We start from the raw sequence: 23759 nt of genomic DNA, 5'->3' as shown, positions 1-23759 counted from the left end.
TGAATCAGTGTGTACACATGTGAGCACACACACATACGCCACCCTTTGGATATGTGATCTCACTGATGGGAGATGGGTACCACCATTCAGTGAACATCGTGAAGTTGCTGTGTTCATTACACTGTTCTAGGCACTGGGGATATACAAACAAAAATGAAATAATTTCTGGCCCCAGGGAGATTACATTCTAGCAGATTTGAATACAGATAAATAATTTATAGTGTTTACTTTTGTGCTAAGCTCTGGGATAAGTGCTGGAGATACTAATACTAGCAACCAAGAAACCTATCCCTAAGAAGCTTGTATTCTGATGGGGAGAAGACAACACATAATGAGTTGTGAAGGGCCTGGTTTCTCTCCTGGGATGTAGTCCAAGCTTCTTATGGTGAGACCAGGATGACATTTTAGACAACCACATGCACGTAAACTAATACATATGAATTAAATATGAGGACAGTTTTTTGGGGAGATAAGGAAAGTCTCAGTGTGGAAGGTGTCTCTTGGACAGAATTTTTAAGGAAACCAGGATTTCTCTGAGATAGAAGACTGAAAATGTGTGTGTGAAGAACAGCAAAAAGGCCAGTTTTATTGTAGGGTAGAATGTGAGAAGAGTAATTGTATATGATGATGTTGGAAAGGTAGGCTGGGGCCAGGTTGTGATGGGCTTATGCTTCCTTCACAGTGCCGGAGGGAGCCCTTGTGGTTTATTGCATAGGGGAATGATAGGGACAGTCTTGCACTTTAGGAACACCACTTTGTTAGCTGTGGACAGGAGAGGCTCAAAGCAAGACTAGTTGAGAAGTTATTTTGTCTTCAGATGAAATGTTATGAAGGACTGTCCTGGGATGTTGGACATGTGAGTGGAAAGGAGGGGCATGATTTTGAGAGAAAGGGGAGGGAGAAAGGTTGACATTTGGCAGTTAAGTGGATCTGTGGGGCAAGGGAGATAGAATGTTAATGCTAATTGTGCTCCTGGTTGACTGGAAGACTGGAAAGGTCCCTCTCCAATAAGGGAGAGAGGGACGATGGGAAGGGAGATGTCTTTTTTGCTTTTTGGAGGGGGGAAGGCAGGCCCTCCTGACTCCAGGGCCGCTGCTCTATTCACTGTGCCACCTAGCTGCCCCCATTCTGGCTTATTTTGTTCAGCTCTCTTCCAACAGTTCTGCTTCTTACCCAGGTTCTACTGGGAACCGTCTTTTTAGAGCTTTGGACGTGACGTGTGTGGCCTGCCCATCTCTTGCCCCTTGTTCTCCTCGTTTGCTCTTCTTTGCAGCACTTCTATCCACAGTTTCCACCTATTCATGACCTTTGGCTGACCTCTATATTTCATTCCTCAGTGATGGGTATATCATCACTCCTAGCTCCACAGTATCACCTTTTTTGGAGGGTGGAAATTGTGAGCTTATTAAGAGCCCTGGGAAATTTCCCAAATGCAGGCCCAGCATTGGCAGTCCTCAGCCCAGCTTATATATTGTCTTTGTGCAGTGACTGTGTGAGATGAGCCAACTTTTATGGGATGTCCAGCTGCATATCCCAATCTGAACAATGGGCATGGCTCTTCTACTTGTGGTTTTTTTTTTTTTCTGAGCAGCTAGTTAGGTTGAACTTTTGAGCAATTATGGGTCTAGATTTTGCTGTGTTTCAGGGCTTGCTGTAGTCAGCACAATGTCATTCACAAGTAGGATCATTTAGAGATCCTGACCTTGATCTACAGAAAATTTCTTTTTGATTTGTAGTATTAATAACTTTAAAGCATAGTGTATTTAAATCTCCACTTTTCTAGTTTTTTTCGGGTCAGCATCAGCAGAAAATAGTCTAGTGGTTGGAGTACTGGACTTTGAGTCAGGATGAGCTGGGTTTGACTCCACCCTTTAATTAGCTGTGTGACCATGGACATGAATCATTTAACTTCTCAACTTACTCACCTGTCAGTTGTGGGGATAATTATTACACTGTCCCAAAGGTTTGTGAGGATCCAATGCATGCTGCTAATTTTGATGACCAAAGCTCATGACTTATTGCTTAAAAGCCAGTTAATTGATGGAAAGTGAAGAGGCTGCTTCTGCCCATCCCTTTGTTTCTCACTTGTTATCTGACCTTCCTAAATCCTCCACCTTATCGCTTGAAGTGCTGATCCCTTCCACATCTCTGGGTTTAGGGGCTTGGCTCAGGACCTCCTTGATCTGGAAAAAAATAACATTTTTTGGCCCTCCCTTCTCACCAAAGAAGAAGTCTGAATTTTTTCTTTTTCTCTTGTGGGGTGTTTACAGAACCTTATTGTAAAATTTGGGTTAAGCATTTGGTCATAGGTTCTGTGTCATCTGCTGGCCTTTGTGTGTTGTCTGCCAAAAAAAATCCCCATTTAATTTCTTATGCCAACCCACTATATATAAAAACTGAAATGGGGAAGGGATAACTATCTCATGAACATACACAAGAAATCAAGAAATACATTTTCTTCAATAAAACTTTAAACTTATTGATGGCGTCATTGAATCAGGACTTTTTTTTTTTAATACAGCTTATAGCACATTTACCAAATTAATCTTCCCAGAACACTTGTTTTATTATGTCACTTCTCAGTTCTACATTGTCACCAGCTGTAGGGCAGTGGGCGGCACTCATCTCTGGCTTTCCACATCTCCCCATTATCTAGACCCTTTTCTGCCATCTAGCCTTACCTTTCAGTTCTGTAGTCAATTTGACGGCCATGTTGACTCCTCTTGGTTTTCCTGCTGTTGGTCACAGCCCCACCTTAATGCAGGCATAGGTGGGGCATCATGAGTGGTGGATGGGGCACCGGACTTGGAGCCTGGAAGACCAGTGGTCAAACCCTCCCTCAAATTTTGACTACCTGTAGGTGGGCCTCAGTTTCCTCATCCGTAAAAGGATGGAGTTGGCTCTCAGAGGTTTGAATCTACGATTCTGTGGCACTGTCCATCCCTCAGTTTCTTCTTCCTGAAGGTGGTGCTGCCTGTTTAAGGAGCGCCCCCCCCCCCCCCCCCCAAGGCCAGCCGTGTTTTATTCCTTTCCAGACCGACTGGAATTTTTCTGCCATAGCACAGACACCTTTTTGTCTTGGAAGCTCAGTCCAGCCCTGGAAATAACAACAACAATAACAATTACAGCTAGCACTTCTATTTGCAAACTGCTTTTACAAGTATGATCTCATTTGAGTCTCATAACTTGGGGGGGGGTAGATGCTGTTGACCCTATTTTACGTATGGGGAAACTGAGATAGAGAGAAGTACAGTGACTTACCCAGGATCACCCAGCTATTTAGTGTTGAGGCCAATAGGAGCTCAGGTCTCCCTGACATAATTTCCATAACATAGCGCTATCCACTGCCACTTGGCTGGAATTAGCACCTTAGAAATACTCTGCGCCTGTGGGCTTCGGGGGCTGTAGTGTCTCATTCCTACTCCCAGGACTTCACTCAGGACCTTCAGTACTTTGCCCCCAAGTGAAGTACCTTGGGAGTATCCTCTCTCTTCACTTCCTGCCCCATCCCCCCTTCAGCTACTTTTCTTGTCTCTTCCTTCATTAGAATGTAAGCTCCCAGAGGGCAAGGGACTGTCTTTCTACTGGTAGAAAGGACTGAACGCCTTGTCTGACTTTGATTTGTCCCTTTCCTGAACTTGTGCACTGTTATTGTGTGAAGCACTAATTTTGATGTTCAGCCATGAATTGCCTTATAAACACATGAAGCATTTCCCTGCTCAGGGAAATTTTAAGCATCTAGACTACCAGTTTTGGGGCACATCCTGTCCTGCATTCATTCACTGGACAGAACTGGAAAGGTACTTGGGGAATACTTAGCCAATTTAGGATTTAGGGAAGGCTCTTTATTGCTCCATTCAAGGTGCCGGTCAGATTTGGTCAGTGCATGGAAAATCACTCAAGAGGAGAGGATTCCATGTCATTCTTGTTGCTTCTTTGCCTTTGGCTTTTGTGATCAGACAGCTCCTCTCAGTATGTGGTGAAGTGAGGAGCTGTTTGCCGGCTCCTTGGGCCTCGTTAGGTCCGAGGGCACAGACTTCACCTTGGTATTTTTCCTCCTTTGAGCCCAGGAAGGGAGACAGACTCGGGGTGGGGCTGCTGTCCTTCTCTTTTCCTTCGTTTTCTCTCTTTCCAATCCTGGAGGAAATCTGCTGGCTGAGTTCTCTTTTTGAGCCTTTACTTTGTGAGCCTGAGGCTGACCTTCAGAGACCCTAATTAGCTCTAGGTTTAGTGCCTTGGGGCAGCCTACTGCTGTCTTCTCTCTCCCTAGCCCATCTCCTTTGCTTTTCCTTGTAAGCTTATAGTCATCTGACCATCTGTGTCTAGCCCTGATTCTAGTCTGCCTGTACTCTGAAGCTTCGGGCCTTTTCAGATTTGGTACCTGGATCCCTACTGACCCAAAACGGCCCTAGAGAATCCTCTTGGCCTCTAGGTTGGGAAGGATAGCTGGAAGACTTCTTGGGAAAAGCAATTTGATTCTGTTGGGGGGGGGGCACTTGAGAATTTTGAGGTACAGTGTATCGAACTGGAGTTTACTCTGCCCTCTTTAGCAGGGCAACATGGGGTGGCCGCAATGCTCTTGAAAGGCTTTTAGTATTAATGGCTTGGCCCTGAGCCCTCCAATGGGGTGTGTGGGGGAAGAGGGGTCACTTTCATTCTTCAAGTGAGTAACAGCATTTCTATAGGAATTGAGGAGACCTTAAATTATATTGACTAGTCTCTGAACTGTTAAAAATGTATTTGGGGGGAGGGAAAAGGAGGGGACTGTTCTGGCCATAGGAGAAAACCTGTTTTGTACCTGTTTACAATGAGAAGGCTGGAGATTGATCAGCTTGAGGGATGAGTTCCTCCACAGGCAATCAGCTGTTGTGCCCTTCAAAGTGGGAGCATTGTGGGAACTGCGTCTGTGATTGTGGCAGGGAAGTGAGGCCCTGGCCTTGATAGCTACTCTTAGGGACTTCTGTAGCTGGGAGTCCACTTGAGTGTGCTGGGGGCTTCCCTGGAGATGTGACAGTTTTTTTTTGGGGGGGGGGATGTTGTGGAAATGAACTAGGGAAAGTGCAACTAGTGTGTGAAAAACTGTGGTTTATGGGAATTGTATAGTTGATTAAATAAATCCCTTGTAAGTCAGCTTTTTGTTTCCCACTGTAAAAGAAGAAACCTTTAAGAAAATATTACATTGATAAATTGTCATAAAATTACAGATTGTATTCCCTATTCAGTGCTATCAGACCTTATTAGAAAAGTGTCATCCCAAAGTGGTGCTTGCTCAGGGTGGCAGGATTTACCCCAGAATAGATTTTGTCACTGTAGTTGGATCACATTGTCTTTGGACTCCATGGTGACTTTCCTTGTTGCTGAGTCAGCCCCACTGTGGCCCACCTTGTCTCCTGGCTAATCCTGCCGTACTGCAGATACTAAGTATTGGGGACCAGGGTGGGAAGGCTGTTACTGCTCTCTGCGTAGAGAAAATTTCCTCTTGGACGCCACTCCTGGCTCTTGTCCTCTGAATTCCTCTACCCTGAGATTGGTACCATTGGTCTAAACCCTACTGTGCGCTTTAGTACAGTCCTGCCTCTTGTTCCATGAAATGTTGCATAATTCAGCTCTTGTGCACTCCTGTGTGGGGCTGGGTCCCAAGCCTTGAGTTCTAAGGATTCCTCCCTGCTCTTTGGTGGAGTGGTGGCTGGGCTGGCAGAGGGGTGGTGACTCCCCCCCGTGAGGCTTTGTGCAGAGAGCTGAGTGACTGTGACGTACTCATTTGTTTTTAAGTATGAATCTGAGCCTAATATAATAACAGGTTTGTTTTTTCAAGCACTGATGATGAAAATGAGCTGACTTGCCAGTGTGGTGGCGGAAGCAGACGGCTTCTTTCTTCCTCAGGTACTCCCCGTGGCCTCCAAAGGGCTTTGGAGGATCCTGGCTTCTTCACCTGTATGTAGAAAATTAACCAAGGTATGGCAAGGGAGCATTGATTGGTCTATAGTGGGAGTCTTTGGAAAACGAGGCCTCCTGCTAAACGTTTAGACATGTTGACCTAATAGATGCTTATTTTCCCCCTGTTAATTGGAGCAGTCGCACCCACAAACATTTGAAGGTAATTGTAGTAATTTTCATGACGTTAAAAATGGTGGGAAAAAAGTTCTCATTTAGATGCTGCAGTACCAATTATGATATTTTCTGTATGTCTACACAGATGTCTTAATGTGTGAAAATTTATTCTGGTAGAATGAGAGGAATATAAAGGAAAAGGGGGCATTTCTAGCTGGGTAGAGGGCAGAATGAGGAAAAGCCAATCTCCTGATTTAGAATGATTAACTGACTGTTGGAGTGCTCCCCCATGTGATGGGGCTAATTGGTTTGGGAAGGCCAAGAATGGAGAAAGGCTAAGGCTTCTCCTCAGTGCTCTCCCTAACATACTCAGGTTTTTAAAAAGGAAAAGTAAATGGAATGAAAAAACAGAATATTGGAATCTCTGTAAGATAATTTCAGTAATTATCAATTAAATAAGTGTTTTGGTTTTAATAATATGTATTCAGAAATGCTCAGGTGTGAATTAATTAGGCATTGCATACTTTGAGCTTGTGTTCTAATTGTAGCTAATGTAGAAAGAAAATAAACTTTGTGACAGAAGGTTCCAGGCTGATACTAATCATTTTCTTAAATTAATCTCACACCCAAATGTTTCTAAAACTCTGCATTCTGTAAATGATTGTTAATTCTTAAAGCTTTTGGATTCTGGCCCTTTTGGAATTGAAATAGGAATAGGCATGATTATGGAGGATTAAGGCTTTGTGTAACTACGCATTCACACTTAAGTACAAATTTATTTTGCATAGGTTTTAGGAGTATTTCTTATCCTAATTATCAAATGAGCTCTTCGACTGTCATATGTAATTGGGCTGTTCCATTCGGGCTACTGTGTTAAGGCCCTGAGGGCTATGCTAGGGAAGGCACCTTGTGCCCTTCCCTCCCCTGCTGGAGTTCAGTCCGCCTTGGGGATTACCTGGAACCTGATGCCTTGAAAACAATTGGTATTTACAAGTTCATTCAAAGATACTGTGCCTGGAGCTGTTTGGCCCAGAGAAAAAAGTGCAGGTGTTTCTCCTCCTGTAGCTTCCATTCTCCTGGAGGGAATGCTGGGGTGGGTTGGAAGGGGGATGCTGGAGGCATCTGAAATCATCTCCAGCCCTGCTTGGACCTCTTGTGTCCAGTAGGTACCTGTCTCAAATTCCACATGTCTAAAACAGAATTTGCTTTCTTTCCTCTGAAACGCCCACCTCTTCTGCATTATGCAGGCATCATCATTCTCTCATTTCCTTAGGTTTGAAATCTGAGGTACCAAATATTTTAATTGCTTCTCAACATTACTAAGATAGCCACCATGTTCCTATAGGCTTACAGGTCTGAATTACTGTAGTAGCTTACTAATTGGGTTCCCTGCCTTAGTGCTTTTGCTCAGGGCCAGTTTTGACCACTTTTCCTCTACCTCACAACTCAGTGAACTTCTGTGCCTCCCCTTAATCTCTAAAAGAGAAGACAGACTCCTGTGTTTGACAATTAAAACATTTTATGGTCTGGCTTCCTCCTATTTTCTCAGCATTCTTTTTTTTTTTTTTAAAGCAGTTGGGGTTAAGTAACTTGCCCAAGGTTACATGGCCAGTATTTTTTGTGTGTGCGTGTTAAGTATCTGAGGCCTGAACCAGACTCTGGGGCCAGCACTCTTACTCACTGTGCCACTTAGCCCCTCCTAGCATTCTTACACATTACTTTTCTGTACTTGAAGTACCAAGATCTGTGTTGGAAAATATTACCTCAAACACTTACCGACCATAAAGCCCGTAGCCACTCTGACCCTCAGCTTTCCTTTTCTGTAAGAGGATTATCTAGTTCAGAATCTTCTATCCTGTGATCTGTGCACCAGAGGAGCCCACCGTACTGGTTTATTTACTGTCTTTCCCACCTCTTTGCTTTTTTCCTTGGTGCTCTCCCATTCCTGGAATGGTCTCTGACCTTCCTTTATTTCTGTCTCCTGTCTCCGAATTCCCGGGCTCCTTTATGATTCAGCTCTAGTACCACCTCTGCAGGAGGCCCTTCTCCCACCCCCAGCCCTCTAAGGCCATGTTCCTCTGTTCAAGTGGGACTTATAGAAACCTGTGATTTCTCTTTTATTTATGTCCCCAGGCTCCAGCAGAGTGCCTGGAACCTAGTGGAGTGCTTAAGAAATGCTTGTTTTCTGCTCCAATTGGGTCATTCCTTGAGATGATGAAGCTCCGAATTCAGCTATACCTGCCTAGCCATTGCAGCAGCTATATCCTCTTCCATGACTTCGTTTGATATACCAAGGATTACATTAGACCACTAAGAAAAAACCCACACCAAAACAAAAACCATTGTGAAGAATACATTTTATGATTCAAGGCCCAGAGTGATACTACGGAAGGGAGTCTATTTTCTTTAGCCAAAATTTTGAGATTTCAAAAGTAAGGAGAAGAGGGTAAGTTGATAGAAATAAATGACTTTTTTTTTTTTTGCTTTTTTTGGAGGGCAATTGGGGTTAAGTGACTTGCCCAAGGTCACATAGCTAGTTTTTGTGTTAAATGTCTGAGGCTGGATTTGAACTCAGGTTCTCCTGACTCCAGGGCTAGTGCTCTATTCACTGTACCACCTAGCTGCCCTGGTAAATGACTTTTTAATGTATCCTACCTTATATTTAGTTGTATGATGCTTTCAAGGGAAAATAACCCAAACTACTTCATGTAAAATTTTTAAAACACCAAACTAATGCTGTGATTGGCTAAGTCACTAAAGATGCATTTAGCTCTGATAATTTAATTCAACACAGTTCTTTGAGGCAGTTTAGCAGATATAATTACACATTTTTGATAGGCCACATCATGCTTTTATAACAATACTTAGGGAATAGAAACTAGAGCTGTGATTTCCTTTTGTTATCTTTTGGTGTTTTTAGAACTTTTCATTCATATTTAGCTTTGAAAATATCTTTTTTTTTTCTTTTTTAAATTGTGACCTTAATCTGTCAGGTAAGTAAGTAGATAAATTCTTCACTTTCTCTCCATGTCCTTTGGGAAGAGGTAATTTTCTAAGCCATTATGAAAGTATTCTTAAAACTTGCAAATGTGGTTCCTTATTCCGAAATAGAAGGGATCTGAGGACTTCTTTCTCACCTGTTAGATAGAAATCCAAATGATTTTCCCTCCTTTAAGAGACTACTAATCCCGACCTTCCAAATAAGTGCCATTATATTAATGGGAAGGGGCCATTTACCCTTTCTTACATTAGGATTTCTGCCTTTTTATGTGAGAACAAGTAACAAAACAAACTGGTTTTTGAAGTTTTCATCCTTTTTAGTCATGTTTTTACTGTAAAGCCACAAGAAGCTTTCTCTTGACTCCTTTGGGTGTTTAGAGAACTAGTATATACCTCTTTGTACTTCACTCATGCTTTTATTAAATGCCCACTTGCATGCCGGGCACTGTGCTAAGAGTGCAGCAGTTCTTGTCCTGCTGAAGCTGACGGTTTTTATATAACTGACCCCCTTCCTTTCCCCATCACTTGTGTTTTTAATGCTTTGCCTCGGGATCATTGATGAAAAGCTTCAGCTTGCTCAGGTTCACACATCTTTCCATTTTCCTTTTGAGGTATCAAGTTTCTTTTGATCGGATAATTGTGTTCCATGATTCAGAATCATCATCACCAGGAAAATACTGGTGCTAATGAGATGGGCTTTTGCTGTGGCGAGCAGTGTGGGGTGCTAAAGCTGCTGTGTCCTGTCCGACTTCCTCCTCCTTAATTGTTGTCTCACCTTCCGAAAGTTTGCCCCACAAATAGAAATGTTGATGTTGCTAGTGTGTCAGGTTTTGTATCCAGCCACACACAAAAAATTGGAGGGAAAAAACCCAACCCAGTAGATCTTTGTTAAAATCCAAGTGGGAGAATTATCTATTAATATTGAGGTTTCCCAGGTGCTTTTGTGTGGGTCGATGCCTGGACCAAACCGTATAAACAAATAAGACCTCTTAGCTTTTTGCTTCAGAATAAAGAACCACCTTTATGGCTTCCATAACCGGGCATATGATCATTTTCATAATGATGGGAGTCATTGATTATTCTTGGTTAGGAATTATGCCCTGGGGCCTAGTCACCTTAGCTTTTATGGTTTGATGTGGGTAGGTATGTTTGCCCCAAACCCTGACTCAAACCTCCATGTGTAAATGAGCTTCTAGGAGCTGTCACATATGAGGTTTGAGATGTATACCTAAACTGTGAATTACATAGTGAGATCCACTCATGCCAGTTAATGACTTCATGTTTTGTTTATGTATGGAAACTCTGTGTTTCCCTAGATTAGCACAGAGCCTGTCACAAAAAGCACTCAATACCTATTTTTTGATTGAACTGCAATCAAATGGTCACTTAAGAGATTGGTCTGTTTCAGGAAAAACCGAATGGATGAAGACTTGTATATTGAATTGATTATGGCATACCAGTGGATGCAGAGCTGATCAGTATGAAGATCTTGATGCCAGATTGACATTGATAATAGTACGGAGAAATGAAAAGTCAACAGAATCACATTTGAGAAATTTTTTTTTTTCAGTAATCCCAAATCTCTTTCTATTACAAGTCTCGTTTTTAATACCCATAATCACATGGTGATTCTGTATGGCCATAAGTCAAGGAACACCAGAGTCTCTGAATAACTATGAATAATAAAGCACATTAGCTCTGATGATTGTTGTTCAGGAATAGGTATAAAAGAAGCCATTCACGACTTGGAAAGGGGGTTATCTAGTAATGTAATGAAAGCAAGACACAACAGCCTGAATGCTGCATTAGTGCCCATGATATAGGTAAGAAACAGTTGAAGGCCTCTAGTGCTTTGAATGGATAGTGTTAGGGAGAACATGTTCAAGAATTGATGAAAAGCTTCAGCTTGCTCAGGTTCACACTTTTTTTTTTTGAAAGAGGCATGTTTTATTTTATTGCATTGTGTTTAAAAATACATTTTGTTGATAACTTTTGTTTTCACATTGTCCTAAATCATGTTCAAGAATCTTACCCTTACTTGGTCCACTGATATAAGTTCTCTATTGTGGGGCTAGTTAAAACAGTACTATGAAGAGAAAGGGAGAAAAGTCAGAAGAAGGATATGATAGAATAGGCAGGCAAAAACAAACATTCATTTTCATGGAGCAGTAGCCCCATATTGTGACCTTTATTTCTTTTAAACATTGAAATCTATTTTACGTTTTCATAGCTATTAGCAAAAATGAGTCCTTCCAATCTTGTTACTTGCCATGTAACAGCTGAATGTGTTCTCCATCCTTGATCTAAATGTAGTTGAAAAAAATGTTCTCTAGTGTCACTTCAGGACAGTAAAGAAGCTCTTCTAATTTTTCCCTTCTCTCAGTGGTTACACTATAGTGATAGTATAATAATGGAACTACTACACTTGCACATTAATAATAGCTTCTTTTCTTTTTATGACATGATATTTATTTGTTCCTTTTCCATTTTACTACTGTTCAGTAGGGGGAGTCGCTAGACAGGTCCTTTGAATATATTAAGTGGTCAATAAATACTTGTTGATTTGAATGTAATGGGGTAAGTTCAGTTGCATGTTAGAACATTCATCTAGTTATTTCCTTTGGAGACCTGGGCTTTTGTGACTACCTTGGCAAGATTGAGAAATCACTGTTGCTGTTCCAAGTTCTGAATTGAAATTGGAATGCATTTTCCTACAGAATCAGTGTCCAAATAAGTGATAGGTTGTTTCTTTCTTTTTTTTTTTTTTTTTTAAAGCAGTTGGGCTTAAGTAACTTGCTCAAGGTTACATGGCCAGGTGTTTCTGGGTGGGTAATAAGTGTCTGAGCCTGGAATCAATCCACATGTCATCCCGACACTGGAGCCGGTGCTCTTACTCACTCTGCTACCTGGCCTCCCCTTAGGTTGTTTCTTAATACAGCTCAGTTCCTGCTTCATGAATTCAAGGAGCTGTTGGTATATCCTCTACTGCTAATATTGATGTTTATCCCAACTCCTCAGTGACTTAGAACCTGGTCTTTAAGAGTTGTGGGAAAAATTTATCACCCAGAAACCAAACTGATGATTAGTTGGTTAGACCAGTTCTCTAACTAGAGAGTGCATTGCTGTGCCCGTACCTAAAAACTTTCCAGCTCGGTGTAGGAAATTCCAGAGCTCATGCCTTGAAGTTCAGCTGTCTTATAGATTTAATAAGAATCTGTGGACTGACCTGAGACCATACCATTTACATTGCTTCCATAGAGAAGCCCACCCTTCATACACTGGGGATTCTACATACGTGTTGTTTTGTGGTGAGTTACCACTCTTCCCTCATACTCCAAAGATGCCAGATTTTGTGTCTTGGTTAAAACCTTATAATAGAAAAAATTGCATCCCTTTGTCTTATGAGGCAGCCATCACTCCCTTCCCCCTCTGTCTTCTTCCTTTAAACCCTGCTTTCTTAGTAGTAGTCATGGCAAGAAATGTGGTTATCCATCATCAACTGATTCTTGGAAGGGGGACTTCAGATCACCTAGCCTTTGCTGTGTAGCTGATTTTAAGCTCTTTATATAAAGGCCATGGGGGGTAAGGGGCTCATACCTTAAATATCTATATGTCTATATATGTATGTATGTATGTATGTGTACATACATAGATACATACACACACACACACACATAGACTAACAGTGCTACCAGCAAATGAAATGTGTTAACCAAATGACTATGGAATGATTTAAACCAAACGATAATGAAAACAGTACCTGTTATGTTAGAACTTTGAAAGGAGAAGATAATGGCTTAATAATTCTTTCAGTTTGGACTTACGATACAAATATGCTTGGCAGAAAAGGGAATGTGAACTTTCAAATATTTTATACATCTTATATACAGTTTTTTGAATAGAATTCTTCCCCTCTCTTATGCTGGATTTGTTGGTGACATACAGAAGAACTCATGGGTTTTGTGGGTTTATTTTTTGTCCTTCTGCATGTTAAGTTTTTGTTTCAGTTAATTTTCTGTAGAAAGACCAAAAATCAATAATTTTGTTTCCTTGTTGCCTGTGCTTATTCTCTGTTTCTTTTACTTGTTTCTAGCATTACATCAACTAAAAATGGTGATAATGGACATCCTTGCTTTACCTTTGATCTCTTATTGGAAAAACCTCTGTATAATGTTGGCTTTCGATAATAAGAAAGGCCCCATTTACTTCTAAGTGTTTTTGTGTTTTTAACATAAATGGGAATTTGTATTTTGTCAGGATTTTCAGTTAATTTGTTTTTAATATGATCTCTTATGTTTACACTTTTCCTAATATTGAACCAGCCTTGGCTAATAATTTGGTTAATTGCTAATTGGTTGACATTTTATTAAGTATTTTTATATTGATATTTATCATGGAACTCTGATTTTCTTTGCTTCCCCCCCAGTTTAGATAGCAAGAATATTTGTCTCAAGATTATTTTTGTAGGGGTCTTTTTTCTACAGAGAGTTTAATATTAATATTGGAATTGTTCTTTGAACATTTGATAGAATTCACTTTTTTTTTTAAAGCAATTGGGGTTAAGTAACTTGCTCAAGGTTACACAGCCAGTTATTTCTGGGTGTGGTGCTAAGTATCTGAGCCTGGATTCGATCCCAGGTCATCCCAACACTGGGGCCGGTGCTCTTACTCACTGAGCCACCTGGACGCCCCTAAGCAATCGGGGTTAAGTAACTTGCTCAAGGTTACACAGCCAGTTATTTCTGGGTGTGGTGCTGAGTGTCTGAGCCCGGATTCGATCCCAGGTCATCCCAACACTGGGGCCGGTGCTCTTACTCCCTGAGCCACCTGGCCGCCCCTACAATTCACTTCTAAATGTATGTTATGCTCTAGTTTTTTCCTCCACTTTGTGAGTTCATTTTTGGTTTGTTCAATTTTACTTTCTGAGATTGAGACATTTAAGTTCTCTGTTTCCTTGTTCTGTTAACACGGGCTTTCTGCCTTGAATACAGAGTGCCTCTGATGTGTCTCTCTTTTTGTGGGGTCCTAGGCTGGGTGAAATCATGTGCTGTAGTTTATTTTTGGATTACTTGAGCATTATTTGATCTGGTGTTCTTTTTAGATCTTTACTGGAGTGCATGTGGGAGAGTCGGGTTCCTTTGGGAAGTTCCATTTATGAAGTCTTTTTAACCAGATCTTCCAACAACCTCATTTTACAAATGAGGAAACTGAGGCTAGAGAGGATAAGTGGCATGCTCATCTTCATGCACATAGTTAACTGACAATATAACAGTTTGCCTGCTTTTACCTTTAATTTGTTATTGTTGGATATTCTAATTCATCTTTCTAGAAGAGATTGCTGTTCAGATAAACAGCTTGAGCTGGATGGCCTCTGGACTAGTCTGTGGGTCTATGATTTTCCTCAGGTAGATTTATTTCTCAATATAGGACATGGAATCTGTTTACTTCTCTTGGAAGCTCCATATGTCCCAGGGGATTTACATTGTTGTTAATAGCCACTACTTCCAGCAGAACGATGGTGATATTTAGGAAGCACAAATCAAGTTTGTCCTTTAAGATTATTACTTTAAATACAACAAAGAAGAGCATTTGTAATGACCTTTTAAGTAATGACCATCCCTTGGAAGGAGGAATGCATGCTAAAATTGTAGATTTTGTTAAGTTATGTTCATTTCACACCATAGCTCATGAGGGGGTCTATTCCAGATTCCTGTTTTGAAGTAGGATGCTTTACTGATGGCGGCCTAGACAGATGAATATATAATTTAAATCCTACTCTTAAAGATCCCTAGTTAAGCCTTTTTTAATCTACCAGAATCTGACCTTTACTTGGATCCTTAATGCTTATTAGCACAGTGCAGAATGGTCTCCACGATCTTGAAGGAGGTTTTAAAAAACCACCCAACTCATATCTATTGCTTGTGTTTTATTTTTCTTGAGTTGTCAGATGATGGTACTGCTAGATAATGTTCTTTAAGAGCTTCATCACTAACCACACAGTTCATCTTAACTCCCTAGAGAAGATGTGCTCAGGGATGGCCAGGAAACAAAAATGGCAAAATTTTTATAATTTTCTACATAAAATTAGTGTTATTTTAAAGGAAATCAAGGAGTTTTGAGTTCTTACATTTTAAAAACAAGTAAACATCATCTGCTTGCCTTTTGTATATATACTTGGCTGGGTAGTAGCAAAAAATAGTACAAATCCTTCAGGTGCTGCCTGCTTGGGGTGCCTTCCTTTCTTGGCCAGTGCATCTCAGTTTTCTCTTTAGACTGCTGTGGATAGGTCCTGAAATGAAGAAGGTGAAGGGAACTGAAGTTGTTTGGAGGAGGCCAGTCTTTGCAGAGCGGGCAGGTTGGTGCCAAGGATGTGGTAGGAGGCACAGGTGGGTGGTGCCAGGCGCTATTCCAGATGATTTTTTTACAAATATCACATTTGATCCTTATGATAACCTTGAGAGGCAGGTCCCTGTAGGACCCCCATTTTACAGCTGATGAGACTGAAGCAAGCAGACTTGCCCAGGATCACACAGCTGGTAAATGCTACGGCTGGCTTTGAGCTGGTCTTCCTGACTCCCACCTGCCTTTTAGCAGCATCATGTACAGCAGATGTGAAGTGCTGTGTGTAAGGCCTGCTGTTGCTGCCATTGTCCTCATCGTCATTATTGCGATCTGTGGGGAAGCTTTAGAAGACAGGGTATGGCAGCTGGTGGGATTGAGGACATCAGCCTGCGGAGGTTTTGCACCATGGAGAGTCCTGGTTTCATACAATCCGAAGAACTGCTGTTTCAGACAGATTAGAAGTGTGGGCCTAGCCTAAGGTCAGTAGGGAAGGCTGAGATGGGAAGTACCCCAGAGCCCAGTTTTGGGTGGCCAGACTTAAAGAAGGCATCACTTTCAAGCTGGAAGAAAATCTGTTCTTGGTCCTGTGCTATTTCAGATTTTTATCAATGATGTAGATGAAGGCACAGCTTGCAGCTTTATAAAACCTGCCAGGAGCGAGGCTTTTTAGAAGACTTTGAACTTAGTTGCTCAGATACTTGGGCCTGGGCAAGTCTCTTAATCACTCCTAACATCAGTTTTTTTATCTTAAAATGGTGATGATAATAGTACCTTCCTCACGGGGCAGTTGTGAGAATCAAATGAAAACCTTAAATAATTGCTATTTAAATACTAGATATTAATAACAACAGTTACAATTTGTGACTTTGCCTATTTGATGCAGTGTGGTAGAGTAGGTTTTTGTTTTTGGCAAGGCAGTTAGGGTTAAGTGACTTGCCCAAGGTCACACAGATAGCTGGTTTTGAACTCAGGTCCTCCTGACTCCTAGATTATTCACTTTGCCACTGCCTTTGTGGTAGAGTATGGAATGAGTACTGGATTGGGACTCAGGGAGCTTGGGTTCTCCCTCCTACCCTTAGGGCCTTTGTTACCATGGCAAAATCAATTAACTCCTCTGGGGCTGCAGGGAGCCAGACTGGAAGACACCCCACCCATGGGGTCTTTCTTCGCTCCACACATGTGACACTATGACTCTTTGAGGTTCCATTTTTGCTTCTATTCTTTTGTTACTATTGTTTGAGAAGGCAAAAGTATTGCTACAGAGTAGGTAAGTTCCAGACCTTTGGTCATTATAGATTCCTTTTCCTTGGAGTGTACACGTCTTAAGTTTTACTTTTTTTCTTTTTAGTATTTGGGCCAACAATCTGAATATGGCCTTGTGTTCATTTCTGTTATTTTTATAGCATGACTTCTTCCTATAGCTAATTTACTTTCTTAGGAATAATTTGCAACAGTCCCATTAAACATGTTGTTGAAATTCATTGGGTGATGTGTTTGTTGTGATCCACAGCTTCAATGTCAGCATTACCCCCATTTTCAAATCAATAAGCATTAAGAGCCTAATAACCCTCCTAGCTCCTAGATGTGTGCTGCAGCAGCCTTGAGAGACAGGGCAGTGCATGATTAGCCTATCTGTGTTACAGATTTGGAAACTAAGACTACGGGGAGTATCTTGGCCAAGGTCATATGAGGTGAGAATCACACTGCCATCCTTTGACTCAGAGTCCAGAGTTTCTGCCATTAGTTATTCCACAGGGAGGTACTAGGGGAAACATGAAACAGATAATTACGTGCCACGTGGTAGAGAACATGGAACGTGATGTCATAGGGTCACTAGGATCATATAGGATCCTAGGGACTGGAAGCAACCTTCTAGGCTTATGTGGGCCAAATGCCTCAGGTTACATCCAGATGAAGAGACTGACACCCAGAGAGTTTGTGACTTGGCCTGAGCTGAAATTTGAACTGATGTCTCTCTTGATTCCAAATTCATCAATCTTGCTTCTGTGTCATGGCCATCAAGGCCCTGGCTTTGCATCCTGCCTCTGGAACATCGAGTAAGAGAATATATGTAAAATGCTTTGAGTTACTTAAAAAATATACAATTTACAAACGTGTATAAATCTTAGCTATTGTAATCTCATACTTCCTTTTTCCTTGAGGAACTAAAAGAGAAGTTATAACACATGTAAGTACATGTGTATGTAAGTATGCACATTGTCCACTTTTGAGCCTCTCCTTCTCTTACCTAGAGTTGTAAAAGGCATTTCTGTCCTTGTGCTTCTAATTCATTTGTGAATCTGACCTTTTATATCCAAGTCATGTGTCTTTTTGGAGCTCATCTTGGTATGTGGCAGAAGACATTGGTCTAAACCTACGTTCTGCTTTTGCAAAAACTGAAAACCTCTTTAAAGCAAACTCCCTCCATTGATGTAACCTTGTGCTTCCTCTGCTCTTCCTCCTCGATGAATCTTATCCATGTCTTTCTCTGCCACTAGAGAGCTCAAGCACTAGTGATTTTCCTTTGTTTTTCTTAACCTTGCCCCACTTGGGCTGTCCTGTCCATTCATTATCCTGTAATCACACTACTTTATTTATTGGCCTGAGTGATGATGCCTCGCTTCTTATGTGTAATTCATTGCTTATGTATCTCCACTGTGCTTTTAAAAAAATTACAATTTACATTATCATTGTATTTTTTTATTCTTCTGCTGTTGTGGAACCATATGATTTGTAGCCATATTTTATTGTAGTTGCTGCATATGGTCATCTCTTCAGGTTGCTAATTCTAAACTGACTGTTCAGGATCATGCACATGTGTGCACACACACACACACGCACACACACACACACACACACGCACACATGCACTCACATATTAGATGGACTGATTCCGTGGCCTACTTATCTCATATATTTTAATCTGGGCAAGAGAGTTTTCACTCTTGGTTGTTTTCTTTTTTTTTTAAAGTTAGTATAGAGGGGCCAACAATGAAATATATTCCTTTACTCTTTTGAATGTAATCTAAAAATTTAGGATTTTGAGATAGAACAAATCTTGGAGACCATATAATCTATGGGTTCTTCATCTAACCCTTTGTTTCATAGAACCCCCCCCACACACACCCTCATGGCAGTCTGAAACTTATTGATTCCTTCTGAGAATAACATTGAAAAAAATATGATTGACCAAGATACGTATTTTAGTTATTGATTAGTGAAAATAAAGAAGTATTTTTTTTCACCCTTCCAAAGTTCATGGACCCCCTGCAATCTATGCACAGATCTCTTGGGGAGGGGAAAGTTCAGGTTAAGAACTCCCACTATAGTCTAACCCACTCGTTTTATAGGTGAGGGAAGTGAGGTTCAGAGAAGTTGTGATTTGACCAGAGTCTCAGGTTTTCAGGCTTACATCCTTCACACTAACTCATTCTGTGATATGTAAATAAAGCTGAATTTATTAAAATTCCAAATGGAATTGGTGAACTTCTTTCAAAGCAAAAAATTAATGGCTGTAGTCATTTAATCAGAAGTTAAACTGGATCTAACCACTTATTAACATCTTTATTGCTGAACTAGGGAAGAGAGGAGGGGGGCATATTAATGGAATTTATAGATCACATTAAATTGTACAAAGTAGCATAGCAACACCAGGGAAAACTTTAAAAGATTTTTCTACATAAAAGAAGCTATTGAGTAGGAAATTGTAAGTTGTTTTCTATTGATGTTTTAAATTACCTTATTTTGATAATACACTTAGAGGGAAAATAATTTGTAACTATTTAATGATTCTTACCTGACTTTCAAGACCTAAAATAAGACTCAGGGTTTTGTTTTGTTTTTGGACCTATTCTAGAGTAGCGCTTCCTAAACTGGGTTGGAGTTGAATAATTGAATGTGGGGGTTGCAGAAAATTTGGCAACAGTAAAAGGTTTCTGAATGCACAACGACCAAAAACTAATTCAGAATCAAGCGAGTTATGAATCTGAGGTGTTTCTGACAGTGCTTGCCCATGTGACATTGCATGACTTCACTGTCATCTTGGTTCTGAACGTAGCATTGGTGATTATAAAATCAAAATATTGATTAACTCTGAAAAACCTTGAAGATGTTCTACATTCTTCTGTGTCAAATATTCTGCCAAGATTTAATTCTTTTTTAAAAATAAACAAGCACAGCCATGTCATTAGTATGCAAATTTGCTTTCATCTTTAACAAATAGTAAAATTATATGTATACCAGAGAATTGTTTTAAAATAAATTTCTTTATGATTTATATCAGTAAATGTTGATTTGTATACTTATTTTACATACTTATATACCTGGGGTCAAATAAAAATTTCTCAGACTGAAAGGGGTTGTGAGTGGAAAAAGTTTAAGAAGTCCTGTTTTGGAAAACCCCAATGGATGCTGTATGCTAGGCATTTAGTGCTAGACCCCAGCTTTGCTCCTAGCCCCAGCAAGTAGATCAGGAAGTAATCAGTGCTGCTCCTATGAGTGTGCGATGCTACGGTATGTGGGCTAGCCAGTCGGTAGACAGAACTTCACGTGAGGAGGAGACGTCATAAGAGGGATGCATTGATGTTTGTTTTCCTGTCTCCACTGCTTTTCCTTTCTACACTTTGCATTCCATACTTCATCCCTCATTTGCTCTGCTAGGGCTATACAGTGTACACCGTTTACAGTAATTGTGTGTCATTGCCAATCTTGTTGGTGCCTTAGAGCATTCATAGTGGGCCAGTGAGTGGGGGGAAATCCCATCCCAAGTTTTCTGGACTTTGACATTGGAGGTGATAATTGTTCATGCTGGTTAGCTATGTTTCTGTAAAAATAGAGGTCATCTCCCCCCTCCCTGCCCCCTCTACTTAAATCTGCAATGGTTTTAAAAATTTCTAGATCTGCTCTAGGTTTTGTCTCTTTTCTGTCATCTGGGCCAGTAAGTGGAGTGGTACAAATAGTGAGACTGCTTGAGAGATCATGCTTTTCTTCTTCTGGTTAAGTGGCTTGTAAGGGGACCATCAAGTGAGTGCTCTGAGGACCAGAGTATCTGGAAGGAGGGAATCCACGCTATAGGGAGTCCTGTATGAGAGCACAGATACAAGGAGACATTGTGAGGGCAGGAAAAATGAAATTGTTTAGTCTCTTACTTTTCATGCATGCATCCAGTAGTGTTGAAGATGCTGGGAATTTTTGTGTGTGTTAACATCTCATATATATATATGGTTTGAAATCATGGAACAAGCCCCTATTAATAGTGATCTCCAAGGGATTAGCCATATTTGTTTGTTGAAATTTTTTGTTATCCATATTTCTTGAAATAAATGAGCCATCATTTTATTATACAATTTTGTACAAATTATACCATTTCTTTGTCATGAGATTTAAACTTTTCCCATTAGCTTAATGGGAAGACTAATGCTATGTTAAAAAATGTCTACTTACATGGAAGCATTGAAATGTATGGTTGAAATGTCAGTTGTCACAAATCAGAAAGCATTTTCTTTCTTATTGACTTAATTCTAGAGCATCCTGGAGAGTTGAGACTAAACATAAAAAGATGCTCCAGGTGAGTTCCCTCCAGCCCACTTGAGTAAATGCAAAGAATACAGCCCCTTGGCTTCAGTCTTGTAGGTGTCAGGAGTGTTGCAGGAGAAAAGTGAATCAGGTTGAGCTTGCCCTGCTTTTCCTCTCGAGCATCATATCCGACATTGTTACCCTGTACCCAGAGTGTCTTTTCTTTTTTGTTTAGCCCCTTCAGATTTAAAGCAGAACCAAACACTCTTCAAAATATCAAAAGGTGAATATAAAAACCCAGGAATAGCATCATCATCATTTAGAGCAATGGTGTCAGGTGCGAAGAGAAACTCGTCTACTTAGAAAACACAAATTTAATATTTATCTTTGTTGTATTTTAGTTTATTTTGTCAGGCATTTCTCAGTGACCTTTTAGTATGGTTCCGTTAGTGCCGGGGAGGCTGTTCTCATACATGCCAGCAGAGTCGGCAGGAAAGGACCACACAGTCCAGCTCCTGTATTTTGTGCAGGAGGCCACTGATGGACATAGATGCCAGAGCACACCGGTGCGGAGCCAAAGATTGGCTGTCACCAGTAAAATTGTATCATTTTAGTTTCTGGCTCTTAGGAATTTCTGAAAATTCGTTCCTAAATTGTACTGTTGCTTCCTAAGTAAACTTTTCGGCCTGGTGAGTGAGCTCTCCAGCTTTCTGTGAGCTAGTCACTAGTGGCTGGTGTTCTACAACAGTGCCCTAGTCACAAATGCTAACTTCATTTTTATTCCATCTCACTGCCTTATGTGCATTCTATTTTCAGATGTATCTTATTGTGTTCAGAAATACTTAATATCATGTAACCTGCAGGAATAAATACAAAATCAAGAAAGAGGAGGCCTGGTGAACTTGGAGAGGACAGTTACCATTAGGTGGGTCAGAAGACAAACTGAAAGGGCATGCAGTCAGGTAGGAGGTGTGACAGTGGAAACAGAGAGTGGCTTTTTTTTAGGAGTTTGCCTGGGAAAGAGAAAACGAGGAACCAGACATCTACAACTAGTAGGGATGGCAGAGACAGCCATACACTCTCATTTTACAGGTGAGGAAAATGAGGCAGAAAGAAGTTGGGACTTGCCCAAGTTTACACATCTGGTAAAGGCCACAGGCAGGGTTTGAATCCAGATCTTGTTGATTCCTCGGTCTAGTGCTCTACCCTGCTCTCCATGCCTTAAAGTCATGGCAGGCTCAAGTGAAGCTTTTTTTTTTAGAATGAAGGGAGACCTGAACATGTTTACAGGCAACAGGAGAGGAACTAGTGGATGAAGAGAGATGGAAGATTAGGGGGAAAAAGGACTTTGTGAAGAGTCTAAGCTCCCAAAGTCGAAAAGGGAAAGGAATGAGACCAGGGTCTAAGTGGGGGAGCTGGGAGCAGAGGAGGAGAGCATGGGGTTTATAACAGACCTAGGACTGGAAGGGGCTGCAGAAGGCATCTGGACCACACCGTTCATTCTACAGTTGAAGAAACGGAGGCCCAGGGAAGAGAAGTGACTGTTGACTTAGGAAGAATATGGAATTCTGGTACTCTGCTAATAGTGTTTTTATTCTAAGATTGAGGATAAAGAAGAACACAGTTTGGGCGGCTTCCAGTTTCCCAGTAAGCTCTAGAGAGAAACCTTTTGCTCAGAGGGAGAAGGGGTAGGGGGTCTATGTAGTAGGAAGATGATTTAGAAAGTGTGAAGGGATTGCTGAATAGCAGTGAGGGCCCAGGGGAGATTAAGGAGCAGGTCTAGTAAAATAGTTGGCACAATTGTGACTTCCTATGGTGCTATCAGATGATGCAGGAGTAGGAGCATGGAAGGCAGGTGACAGGGGTGATCCGGGGTTGGGCATCAAGAAGAGAAAGAAGGTGGTACAAGATTTGTGGGTAGAGAACAGCTATAAAGTTGAAAATGGTTATCTTTTGGGTCAAAATTGGGAAGGGAGGGAAACCAGGTCACAACACAGGTGGTAGATCAAGAAAGCAGATGGTGATGGACGCCTTGATGATGATGATGAGGGAGAATTATAGTGCAAGAAGTTCTAATTTGAGAAGGGAATTTCAGAATTCAGAGTCATGGAGGTCAAGCAGATTTAGGTTGGTGATCAGGTACAAGAGTGTGACTAGATCCCTCTCTGTGGCAGAGGTGACCTAAGCCAGCAGTTGGAGGAATTATTTTAGTTGGTCACATTTTGGATTTAAATATTCTAACATTTTGTTTTTAAATTCCTTGTGAGGTTTACAAATATCTTTGTAAATTTCCCTGTATTGTGCAGCTTTTTTCAAAAATGTGATGCAATTCAGTGCACATCATGATAGCTAGAATTAAACCAAAGTGGTGAGGACAGTAATTGTCATCTTTTCTTAGGAGGTAGAGGGGTGGGATGGAATGGAGGACATCCCTTTGCCATCTAACCCTGCTCTGACAAGACCTACCAGAGACACTGCTCTGCACCACTTGGATGAGATGGAGGGTCTCCAGCTCCTGTATGCTCTGCCTCTTTGCCCTCCAGCTATCTGACCACTGACCCTGCCATCTAACCTGTAGCTGAACTTCCTGTGTTCTGTCTCCCTGATTAATTAGTGTCCATTCTTGTTGGGCCTTTTCTGTTTGGGTACGTCCACATGCTTCCTTTTGCCATTTGGTTTGGAGTGTTAGCTACTGTTATGACGTCTCTACTTTATTTCATTGTCAGAATTGTGGTTAATTACACTTGGACTTCTCTGAGCTTCCTGTTTTCTAGTTTTACCCAATTAGACTTGGTGAATTTTGCGTGGCCTAAAACGATAGACCTTTAGGACAACAATAATTCTCTAAGGGG

General features: G+C 41.0%; 1 protein-coding gene across 4 annotated transcripts in view; it reads left to right on the top strand.

The window, feature by feature from the left end:
• The window catches only part of TBL1XR1 (TBL1X/Y related 1), a 157681-nt gene that overhangs the window by 17379 nt on the left and 116543 nt on the right, over positions 1-23759 (top strand). The window contains exon 1 of one of the 4 annotated variants that reach the window (XM_069083614.1): positions 8181-8497. The exons of the other annotated variants lie outside the window; for them this stretch is intronic. The gene's annotated coding sequence lies outside the window, so the exon portion shown is untranslated. Of the gene's footprint in view, positions 1-8180; positions 8498-23759 lie in introns of those variants that run through there. 4 annotated transcript variants of the gene reach the window in all.

This window comes from Petaurus breviceps, unplaced genomic scaffold (genome assembly GCF_028583685.1).
Source record: "Petaurus breviceps papuanus isolate PSGF00001 unplaced genomic scaffold, PetGlider_PUasm1.0 173, whole genome shotgun sequence".
NCBI classification, from domain to species: domain Eukaryota; kingdom Metazoa; phylum Chordata; class Mammalia; order Diprotodontia; family Petauridae; genus Petaurus; species Petaurus breviceps.
Note: the sequence above shows the minus strand (reverse complement) of the source record. Positions and strands in the feature narration are given on the sequence as shown.